The following is a 13,251-nucleotide window of genomic DNA, read 5'->3' as shown; positions in this document are numbered from 1 at the left end:
TGACATGTTCTCTTCTTGATCTTCCTGCAGCTCTTCTCCAAAAATCCATTTCAGTAACATCTAACATTTGTTTGGATTTTTCCTTCATATGCCATACTTCGCAGCTGTATGTTATAATGCATTTCACTACGGCGTTATAGATTTTTTCTTGTTTTGGTTGTTTATCTGCTTGTCCCAGAGTACTGAGTTTAGGAGCCTAATTGCTTTCCTGCTCTGAGTATTTCGTTCTTTAATGGCTCCGTCCAGTGTTCCATCATTCGTGATTTTCATACCCAGGTATTTATATTCGTTACATTTACTGATTGTTTCTCCTCCTTCCATAGTCGAGAAAATGAAGCATTTTTGCTCGCAATTTTTTCGTCCAGCATGGATTTACTTGAAATTTTCACAGAAGGTAGGGAATAGTCCAAGGATCATTTTCTATATCATGCCGCTGTACGCTAAAAGCTTGGGGTCGTTGCCACCCCATCTCGGGGACGGGAATTTTTTATTATATTTTAATCACTTAAATCGATGTAAAAATGAATTCTAAGAAAAAAATGTTTTTTACATTTTCTTCGTAAAACTAGTATTTTTCGAGATATTCGCGCTTGAAAGTAACAGTTTTTCGACGAAAAAATCGACTTTTTTAGATGGTTTTTGAGAATACCTCGAAAAATATGGATTTAATCAAAAAAACTGTAGATATCAAAAATGCATCTTTTAGTAACACAAATTAAATTAAACTTAAATAATATTTTTAAGTATAATGTTATACCTTTCAAAAAATAATAATATGAAGCTCCTAGCATGAAAATTAAGCGATCAAAAATCCTCCTTATGATCAAAAAAAGGTCGGTACCTGCCATTCTCTATGAAAAAATCAGTGAAAACCACCCCCTAACTACCCTACTGATTAAAAATTGGTCTTCACCTTTCTGTAATTCCCTTTATATTCGTATTATCAATACACCCAAGAAGTTTGACCTATTTAAAAGGCCTAATTTTAGAAAAGTTGGACTTTAAAGAAAAATTGATTTTTTGCAATTTCCTATTTTCCTATTTGTCACCTTTTACTTCAAAACATCTCCGAAAATAATGGAGATACGAAAAAAATTATGGACTATTAAATTGTAGCTTATTATTTAATAAGTAAAATTCTCTTGTGCATAGATTTTCATTACAGTGAACAGTTAGCGAGATACTATGGCTATTTAAAACCTCTATTTACGAGCAAACACCCCCTTATTCGAGTCTTTTATACTCACCCCAATTAAAAAATAAGGGATCTTACAGAATTTAGTTTTCACGGTCTTAGAACTCTTCAAAAATCCTACAGAATTATTTTTGAAAAAACTTTTTATCGTCAAAAATGACTTTTCTAAACAGCCATGTTTAGAAAACCATTTTTTTTAAATATCGAATAGGCTGCTTATGGATAATTTTCAATGTATGTATAATACCACAGAACCGGTTGATATACTGGAAGATGACTAAAAAACTATTTGTATTTGTACATATTTGTAAATTCGTATTTTTGTGTAAATAAATGTTTTTGTAATTCTTTAATTCCACTTTTTTTGTGTATAGATCTATTAAATTATCTACTTATAAAAATTGTGATGTTATTAAGGGTGGTTTTTAAGGGTTGAAATATGATATTTTATCCTAAAGTAAAAAACAATCATTATTTAACCAATCAAAACCAAATTTTACCCATAAAAAAATTTACAATGTTTTTATATATTTTTGTCAATAAGGGGTAGGTTACACCCCTAAAATAATCAACGCCCTTAAGCATGATATAGAATATGAAGTACAGGGTGATATGATCCTAATCCCAAATTTTTATGTAAATCGATGCAATCCGAAATAATAAGTAATTTTTTTATATATAGCTCCAACAAGGGTGGTTTTAAGGGTTAAAATATTATGATAGCATATATTAAAGCATAAAACAATCATTATGTACCTAATAAAAACCAAATGTTGACAATATTAAAGTTAAAAATGTTGTTTTATAATTTTTTACAGTTAGGGGTAGTTTTCACTTTTCACATTTCTATGTTTATATTTGTATTCTCCATTGCCTCCCATAACTTTACCGAAGGTACACTGTCGTATGCCTTTTTCAGATAAATATAATATACGAAATGAATCTCTTGGTTAACCGCTGTTTTCTTTTCCATGACTTGTGCGATTGCAAAAAGGTGATCAATTGTAGATCTTCCGGCTCTAAATCCTGCTTGTTCTTCTGCTTCTATTTTCTTGTATTCGTCTTCTATTCGGTTTTTTAAGATCCTTCCGTATATTTTGCTGATTGTTGGTGTACAGGAAATACCCATGTAGTTATCACATTGTTTTCGATGTGTACTTTTACATACATGTTAAAAAACTTTCACCTTGATTAATTACGGTCAAAGTTAGCCACTTTTTTTTTATTTAATTCACAGCTAGTTTGTTCATAACAATTAAGAAAGCTAACTAGCGCTATTTTGAAGTTCAAGGTATGTATATAGTTTATATGTAAAAGTTTGAGTAAACTTGAACAGAGTGGTTAATATATCTTTAAAAATAACGTCCTAACGAAATCGACTGGTGGTCGGTGGAGGGGAATTATTAAAATCCGTGCACTCAAAAAATGAAATTTATTTTTCAAAGATATGTTGCTCTTTATATCTCCAGAGATAGTTGATGGATTTTGATCATTATTTTTTTTAATTTATATATACTTCTTGTAGGCTTGTAGAGTATGTTATGTACACATATACCTACCTAACAATACAAAATGTTATGGTGACGATAATTATGATTCTAAGACCTTCGAGTATACATATATTAATTTCATAAAAATTGTTCAAGCGGTATCGGAGGATTATGGCAACTAACACTACGACAGGAGAATTTTATAGATGTAAATAAAAAGATGGCTATTAAAAAATAGGGTCTTGGTGATAGAAGGGTGGAAATTAAGGGTTGTGTATATATTTTTAATGGTACATACTATAAAATTAAGGTAGACAATTTTTTCTAAGACAATAAAAAAGTGGCAGAGGGTAACCCCCCTTATAACTTATGGATATAAATAATAGATTACAATCTATTTTCAATCCTACAGAATATATGTGTAAAATTTCATAAAAATCGGTCAAGCCGTTTCGGAGGAATATGATAACTAATACTGTTACAGGAGAATTTTATGTATATAGAAGTAACTGTAAATTAAATAAGTAATAAAAGTGCCTAAATTTGCTCGTAATTAACCTAGGCGAAAAGTTTTTTTTTAAATTCGTGTAAAAATATCAGCTTTTCAAATCCCAATGCAGATTTAGTCAATATTTTAATATGGTTATTCAAATTGTTTATAAGCCAAAAATGATTCTACTTTCGTAAAATGTTTTCAGAATTGTAAAAATGACTTCTTATTGATTTTTTAAATAAGTTGAAAATGTAAGTATTCTTCTTTCCTGTGGTTTCCACAGAATTGCTGTATCATTATTATTTTCTGAACAACATTGCAAAATCTTTGCAATGATATCTCTTTGTGATAAACAAATCAAATGCAATTTAAACTAATTGACAAATTATCTTGCAATTTTTTGTGCAATATATGGACTGTTTGACTCAACATTTCATGCAATATCAAAGTCTTATTAAGTTCATTTTTGCAAAAGTTATAGCAATTTCTTTATTTCCGAAATTTAGTTTTATTTTGCAATTTCCGAAGTAACAAATAATCAGAACAAAATTTAAAAACTTCCATTTTAAACGTTTGCTTATCTACTAAAAGATGAATAATCTAAATAAGATATTTAATTACGTTATTTTTACCTGTAGCCATTTAAACGAAAAAACTGTCATATTTGACCCTTATTTGTTAATAATTAAAACTCTCGTCCGAACTGTGACGGGCATTGTTGTATTTATAATGTAATAGGTATAACTCCAAAAAAAACCATTTGCAACCTGGCTGGTCAAGTGTCCTGACAGAAACCTTATTTTTCTGGACTATTGCAACTAAGAGAAGAAAGAAAGAAACTTAAAGAGGAAATGTTACAAAAAGAAGCAACCGAAGAAGGAAAAGCAGTAGAAAGGAAATACAAAGAAAAATATAGCGGTTAAAAAGCAAGCCAGAAAAGACAAAAGATACTACGTAAATCATACGGTAAAAATGTCAGAAAAAGTTGCGCAAGAAAACGACCTGAAAATACAGTACAATATCATCCGAAATTTGACAGGGAAAACACTAAACAGTAATAAACAAATCAAAGATAAACAAGGAAATAATATAATTAAATCATAACATAAAATAATACAAAGATGAAAAGAACACTGCGAGGAAATATACTCCAAACACCAGATATAGACGGAGATAATGTAATACAGGAAATAAACATTACAACAGTTGAAATTACGAAAAAAGAAATAGAAAACACACTGAATCAACTAAAAAAATGGCAAAGCCGCTGAAAGCGACAAACTACCGATAGATTTAATAAAGGCGGACGCAAACGAATCAGTAGAAATGTTACACAAATTCTTTAACAAGATATGGGCCGTCCAGGAGCTCCCACAGAAATGGAACGTGGGTTTAACCATTAAGATACCAACAAAGGGCGATTTAAATAAATGCGAGAATTGGCGAGAAATAACACTGCTAACTGCCACATTCAAAATAATGTCAAATATCATATTGAATAGACTGAAGCCAGAAATAGACAAGAAACTAAGACTAAGAAGCAACCAACAAGGTTTTCGCGCAAAACGCTCCACTATCGACCACATTTGTATTATATCTGTACCTCTGTATCTTGTCCCTGTACCTCTGTGTCTCTTGTACTCTATAATTATCTTGGAACAAGCTGGTGAATGGCAAAAAAATATAAACATGTTTACTTTGACTTTGACTTTGAAAAGGCCTTCGATAGTATAAACAGAGAACAAATGTGGAAGATTCTAAAACTATATGGACTACCGATAAAATAAATCAACTTAATCAGACTGTTTTACAGGAAATATAGAGCCAGACTAGAACATGCGGGAAAAATGGTAGTAGATATAGCTATACAAAGCGGAGTTAAAAAAGGATGTGTGCTATCCCCGACAATATTTATAATAAAAGCGGACTGGATCATGCAGAAAATAAGCGATAATAAAACAGGTATTACATGGAAATTGCATAACTAGTTGGACGATTTGTAGTTCGCAGATGACATTTGTCCCCTAACAGAACATAGCAGCCACAAGCAAAAGAAGATCGACAAGCTTGCAAAATACTCCAAGATAATGGGCCTGAAGATAAAGACAAAAAAAAACAAACTTAAAAAAAACAGCAACCAAGAAACTAAAATTAAAATACAAGGAAGACAAATACAGGAGGTAGATAACTTTACATATCTGGGATTGATCATGGAAAAAAAGGCGCTAGTAGAGCAGCTGTAGAAAAAAAGGATAGTAAAGGCACAATATGCACTCATTATATAATCATATAATGCATTAAGGTGATACAGTAGCGATCAACAGGTAGCCAAAACGCGTTCCAAGATTGCGGCTGTAATTTTGAATATCTTTTTGAGATATTTGGCACACGTATGCGTAAAATAATAAAGAATGGCGGTACAGAGCCCAATTTGAAAAATATCTTAATATGTGGAAATTACTCTGTAATTAAATACAATATTAAAAAAACGAGCCTGTACCGCCATTAAGAAGAACAAAAAATACACTTTCTTCAATTAAACTTTTTTATCCGATGCCTAGATTTTGTGTCATTTTGGAACTACTAATGAAATAAAAAATTTTAGTAGTTCCAAAATTACACAAAATCTAGGTATCGGATAAAGAAGTTTATTTGAAGAAAGTGTATTTTTTTGTTCTTCTTAATGGCAGTACAGGCTCGTTTTTTAATATTGTATTTAATTACAGAGTAATTTCCACATATTAATATATTTTTCAAATTGGGCTCTGTACCGCCATTCTTTATTATATTACGAATACGTGTGCCAAATATTTTGAAAAAATGTTTAAAATTACAGCCGCAATCTTGGAACGCTTTTTCGTTACCTGTTGATCGCTACTGTTTCCTCTTAAGGAAAATCTGGAACACACGCGATATATCAGAATTAACCAAAATCAAAATATTAATAGCTGGAGAAGAACTGTAACAAGAGATCATGAAAGAATTGGCGTTGAGATGGAGATAAGTCAAACAGAGAGCGAGAAACAGAGAGCAATGGAAAATACTTGTATAGCAAATTTCGAAAGAATAAAACAGAAAAGGATGCGCTAATCGTGCGAATCAGCCATCTTTGATTTTTGGCTAAGAAACGCAAGAGCGCCCAATACTTCATATTATATAAGGTATTACAGGTAGAGAGAGAGGGAGAGAGAGAGAGAGAGAGAGAAAGAATACCGATTATTTATCAAAATAAAATTTAAGGATAAACCTAACCTAACCTATCGAAAGGCTCATCAAACAATTATTAACTCAAAAAAAAAACATTTGTCAAGGGTATATAGTGGTATGGTTAGGTATATTATATTATAACTATAACTATATTCCATCGAAATCTTCCGAAATCCATAATCTTCCGTCGAAATAAAATAGAAAATTTTAAAGTCTAGAAAATACATTATTCATAACTACACCCAAGAAATAAGTTTTTCTAACCTGATTTAAGAGTATAAAAACGAAAACAAAGAATTTACAGCAAATCCTTATCGTATATCCGAGCAAACCACCTAGTTGGCAAAAGTTATAAATAGAATTTGTCTGGGTTCTTCAACTAAATTCTCACGTAAACACGACCAAGGTTAAATATTTTACTTGATACCATAAGTACATTGTTGCCAGTATAACGGATGCCAAAGCGAGCGCTAACTGTATGGAATCATTCTTGTTAATATACACGCTGTATATTGATCGGAAGTCACGAAGAGTCAAAACTATACAGAAGCCACGAGGGACGCAAATGCAATATATATATATATATATATATATATATATATATATATATATATATATATATATATATATATATATATATATATATATATATATATATATATATATATATATATGTTCTGAAAGATTTCCGCGGCCAGGTAAATGAAAATTACTAAGTTCTCGGGAAGAACCGCGTTGAGAATTTATAACTCGACGTTTCGGCACCCTTTTTGGAGCCATTATCAAGAGGGGTATGGTTCCGTTCGAGTTCGGGGTCTCAATCTGCCTACTCCCCTCACTCGTGACGTACCAGTAGTGTCTTGTTCTCTAGGAGAACGGTCAAGCGGCACTGAGGTCTCAATCTGCCTACTCCTCAGTGTCGAGTGACGACCTGTCTTCGCCTGTGTAGCTCCTTTTATACTCTCAGTGCGCGCGGGAACTGTATGCGCGGGAGAGGCCTGAGTGGGATCGACTGACGTGGGGATTCGCCGAAGCAGCGGTCGCCATGTTGTCGGCAGTCTTTTGGCGTCATCGCGTGTGTTTAGGCTGTGAGGGCGTTTTTCAATTTCGATGGCTTCACGGATGATTCTCGATTTTAAGGAGCGGACAGGGGCGATGGTTTTTGCTTTCTCGAAATCTATTTGGTGACCTGTCTGAATATGATGTTGGGCAAGGGCTGAAGTAGTGTCGGAATGTTTTACAGACTGTAAAACATTCCGACACTACTTCAGCCCTTGCCCAACATCATATTCAGACAGGTCACCAAATAGATTTCGAGAAAGCAAAAACCATCGCCCCTGTCCGCTCCTTAAAATCGAGAATCATCCGTGAAGCCATCGAAATTGAAAAACGCCCTCACAGCCTAAACACACGCGATGACGCCAAAAGACTGCCGACAACATGGCGACCGCTGCTTCGGCGAATCCCCACGTCAGTCGATCCCACTCAGGCCTCTCCCGCGCATACAGTTCCCGCGCGCACTGAGAGTATAAAAGGAGCTACACAGGCGAAGACAGGTCGTCACTCGACACTGAGGAGTAGGCAGATTGAGACCTCAGTGCCGCTTGACCGTTCTCCTAGAGAACAAGACACTACTGGTACGTCACGAGTGAGGGGAGTAGGCAGATTGAGACCCCGAACTCGAACGGAACCATACCCCTCTTGATAATGGCTCCAAAAAGGGTGCCGAAACGTCGAGTTATAAATTCTCAACGCGGTTCTTCCCGAGAACTTAGTAATTTTCATATATATATATATATATATATATATATATATATATATTGTTATATTTCTATTTGATATAAAAATTAAAATTTGATAATTATAAACAAAATTCACTTTAATATAAAATATTTTTAATTTTCTCAACCTCGGGCATATAAATTTAGAACAACCTGTATACAACAAATTGTTATATTTAATTTTAAGAAGTGATTAGAATAAGCGTACGAAACTCGGAACAATGTGCTTAGATAAACAAAGTGAATGACGCGTACCATTATCGTTCTTCTCGGAAGGTCGATCATTAGCCTATGCTAAATAAAACTCAGTGAAATAGATGATAGTTCATTATCGTTTTTCGCGGAAGGTTTCGATCATTAGCCTATGCTAAATAAGACTCATTTGAAAGAGAGAATAGGTCATTAAAATTTGTAAATAGTTAGAAAGTATTTTAGAATGGGAATTAAATATTTTCTTTTGAAATCCATTAAGCATATTTAGAAAGATTAAAAATTGGTTTTGAGGAATATTACGAATGAGAGTTGGTGGTGGAAGATTGATTTGTGAATCTGGAAGGGATATTTAGAAAGTAGGGGAATGGATGACAAAGTGAGAGCAGAATGTTTTGAGCTGTCGAGAAGGAAAGTCGAGTAGTAGACGGTAGTGTACGGAGAGTGAGAAAGCCGATGTAGTTCCGTGAGTGTGGAGTATCTATCGTGGAACGAGAAGTAGGCCAGGTCGAGAGTAAAAGAACCTCCTTGAGCCAAGAGTGTCCCGGTAGCTGATAGCAGTTTCGAGAAAGGTAGAACACAGCATCACGACAGACGCAGGAACGAGAGCTATACGAGCTAGTTTTTCAAAGGAGAACATTACTGGAAGCCAGGACGAGGTTTGATCGCAGCCAAGGATAGCAGGAAACGGGTCTTGTGTGAGGACATTTTCAGTTCACCAGGAAAAGGTCAGTCTCATTTGTTTGGACATGAATGTATGGGTTTTTCGTATTAAATTCCACATAAAAAATTGAATAACATAATCAATAATATCAGAAAAGCTTCATCAAACTTAAATAGAGTTGTTCCTAATAACTCCTAATAGTTAAATGTTAATAAAAACTTTCAATTGAAAACCAAAAGGAAATAAGATTCCCATTTGTAAATGTTATGTTTAAGAATAATAAGAAATAGCAAATATTAAGCATTGATTGCCTTTTAAATAAAATAAAAAATATTTTGATTATAATTGTAACCCATATGTGTATTTTTTTTACTCTTTTCTTTTCTATCCCGATTAGGAACCATTAAGAAATATTTAGAAGCCACGAAAGTAAGTAATTAATTTATAATTCGCCCTGAGATTGAAAACATATTGATATGTGATCTGGTTAATTAATTAGATTAGTATTAATACATTGATTAAATTAAGTGACATATAAGAATATTATCTCATATCAATAATCAAGATCACATCAACTGTCGTCCAACGTGGAAAGCATTGTAAAGTATTTCTAGTGGCAAATTTGAAGGATAGAAAGAGTAAAGCCGGTATTTGAAAATTTATATGCCTGTGGTAAAAAGTAAGATACTTACATTTGATAACATAAAATTTTAGATCTCTTTAGGTACAAATTTTACATAACTGATTTAATATTTTATTTTTACGATATTTACATTTGATATATTTATTGACAATTTATAATATTTGGGTAAAAAAAAAGTCGTATTGGTAACATACTAGTAAAATTTCATATTTGGCGGGGATAATACTTCTTGAAAACAAATGTCTGTGACAAGAAGCCAAAGCAAGGATAACAAAAAACAAAAAGAACATTCAGACCAAGAAGATATTTTAGACACGACAATCATGGCATCAGAACAGCAAGAATTATCAGGAATAGATAAATTATTACAAATGATGCAACTCCAGTCACAAAGAATGGAACAGAAAATGGATGAAACACAACAAAAACTGGATGACAATCAAAGAGAAACAAAACAAACAATGGAGAAAAATCAGGAAGAAACATCAAAGAAAATGGATAAAGTGGATCAAAAAATGGAGGAAACACAACGAAAAATGGATGAAACACAACAAAAATTGGATCAAAAAATGGATGAAACAAAAAGAATAATGCAAGAAAATCAGAAGGAAACAAAACAAGCCATAGAAGAGAACAACAAGAAAATGGAGGAACGCATAGAAAAGTATGAAATGAAAATTCAAGATAAAATAAAGGAGTTAACGAATGGCCAGAAAAAGGAACTAGAAAATTTGGAAAATAAGTTGGAAAATGCTATTCAAGTAGACAGAGAAGAAGTGGAAAAAAGAATCACAGAAATAGAAAAACAAGTCACCGAAAACCGGACGCAACAAAATGTCGGAGAAAGAAGAGAAATGGTTATACATAGCACAGATGACGTGAAGATAAGGTTTGGCGGGGATGTAAGAAGATTACACCCAGTGCCGTTCATAAATAGCCTGAAAAAGAAAATACAGCACATCGGAAATTTCGAAACAGCAAAAGAAACTATCAGAAACCATCTCAAAAATGAAGCAAGCCTATGGTTCGATTGCAAAGAAGAAGAATTTGACAGTTGGCAACAATTTGAACAAAAATTTTTGAATTATTTCTGGGGAAAAGTCCAACAATTGGAAATTAACAAGGAATTGCAAAATGGGAAATACAATGATAGGATGGGTATATCAGAAAGGACATATGCATTACAAATTTACTATAACGCAAAACATTTACAATATAATTACTCATCGGAACAATTAGTCGAACTGATTGCAAGACATTTCGAAGAAACGCTGGAAGACCATATCACATTGCAAAACTACAAAGACATAGATAGTTTATGCCAATTCCTACAAATAAGAGAATTACGTGTAAGAGAAACAAAATCAAGAAGGTCGCGAGAAGATTACAGGCCCCGAGAAACACAGGATTACAGAGATAGAAATCAAAATAGGAGGGACTATACAAGACGAGATTTTAATCCCAGAAGGGAAAACGAAAATAGAGACAACGGAAGAGGAAATTATGAACAAAGAAATAGGCAATGGAATGAGGACAGAAATCGAGAATACCAGAATAGAAACACCACACGCTCAAATCAAGAAAACAGAAATAATGGTAGACAAAATGAACAGGGATATCAAGAAAACCGAAACAGATCCGACAGACCAAGAGAAAATAGAAGAGAAGTAAATAATACCCAGACAGATGGATATGACGGAGAGAGACATTATGACGAAAATATAAACAACGATGAGCAACCGGCGTTTTTTCACGACGGCGCTCACTAAAAACCAAAAATTAAACAGGAATCTTTTGTAACCCCAAGGAGTTTATTAAATTGGCAAGAAACAACGAAAAGAAAAATGGAGTTAATTTAAAATTTGTGGATGGATTTATCAACGAGAAACCAATTAAAATTATGATAGACACTGGATCTGAAATAACATTGGTCAACAGAAAACTAATAGAAGAAGTTAACTTAACAAATTTAATTTACAAAATACCTAGGGTAAATTTAGTGGGCGCAAACAAACGGACATTGGCAACTATAAATGAAGGCATACGAGTAATGGTACGACTGGGTAAGAAGATGTATGCACTACAATGTGTAATAATGCCAAACATGTCACATGACATGATAGTAGGAGTTGACGAATTGGCAGAAAAACATGTAGTGATAGATTTTAAAAATAATACGATGAATCTAACAGAAGAAAAAGAAGAAGAACAGGACAAGGAACAGGAGAAACAAAATACGGACGAATCAGGTAAAGAACAAACAGTGGAAATGAATTTGGCAACGAAGCAAGGACAAAGAAGAAAAGGGAGAAAAAGTCAGAAAAAGACAAAAGAAAATGAAACCTGTGGCTCCTCAAAAGAAGAGTTGAGCCCAGAAGAAGAAAATTTGAGAGTATCAGAAACAAAGGAAACCTGGGATTCCTCAAAAGAAGAGACGAGCTCAGGAGAAGAAGAAATAAAGCAAAAAAATGAAAGCGAAAAAGATATGATCGAAACAGTGGCATTTGAAGAGGAGGCATATGAAAACGAGGATGCAGAATACACGATAAAAGTATGTGAAAAATCTGAGGAAAAAGACAGAAGATTAATATGGGAAAAAGGGAAAGACAACATAATAGCCGACACTCTAACACAGGATGAGGACACTGAAAATAAGGAAACAATTACTCTACAGGTGGGACTAATTAGAGTAATACAAGAAGAAGGGGTATAAGACGTAGATTAAAGTAAGGAAATATACAGGGAGTTGGTTTTGCCTCGAGAAAATTTATTTAAAAATGCAGATAAATTTTATCGAATACAAGGCGGGGATTTGTTATATTTCTATTTGATATAAAAATTAAAATTTGATAATTATAAACAAAATTCACTTTAATATAAAATATTTTTAATTTTCTCAACCTCGGGCATATAAATTTAGAACAACCTGTATACAACAAATTGTTATATTTAATTTTAAGAAGTGATTAGAATAAGCGTACGAAACTCGGAACAATGTGCTTAGATAAACAAAGTGAATGACGCGTACCATTATCGTTCTTCTCGGAAGGTCGATCATTAGCCTATGCTAAATAAAACTCAGTGAAATAGATGATAGTTCATTATCGTTTTTCGCGGAAGGTTTCGATCATTAGCCTATGCTAAATAAGACTCATTTGAAAGAGAGAATAGGTCATTAAAATTTGTAAATAGTTAGAAAGTATTTTAGAATGGGAATTAAATATTTTCTTTTGAAATCCATTAAGCATATTTAGAAAGATTAAAAATTGGTTTTGAGGAATATTACGAATGAGAGTTGGTGGTGGAAGATTGATTTGTGAATCTGGAAGGGATATTTAGAAAGTAGGGGAATGGATGACAAAGTGAGAGCAGAATGTTTTGAGCTGTCGAGAAGGAAAGTCGAGTAGTAGACGGTAGTGTACGGAGAGTGAGAAAGCCGATGTAGTTCCGTGAGTGTGGAGTATCTATCGTGGAACGAGAAGTAGGCCAGGTCGAGAGTAAAAGAACCTCCTTGAGCCAAGAGTGTCCCGGTAGCTGATAGCAGTTTCGAGAAAGGTAGAACACAGCA

Source organism: Diabrotica virgifera, chromosome 4, assembly GCF_917563875.1.
Source record: "Diabrotica virgifera virgifera chromosome 4, PGI_DIABVI_V3a".
NCBI classification, from domain to species: domain Eukaryota; kingdom Metazoa; phylum Arthropoda; class Insecta; order Coleoptera; family Chrysomelidae; genus Diabrotica; species Diabrotica virgifera.
This window is presented reverse-complemented; position numbering follows the sequence as displayed.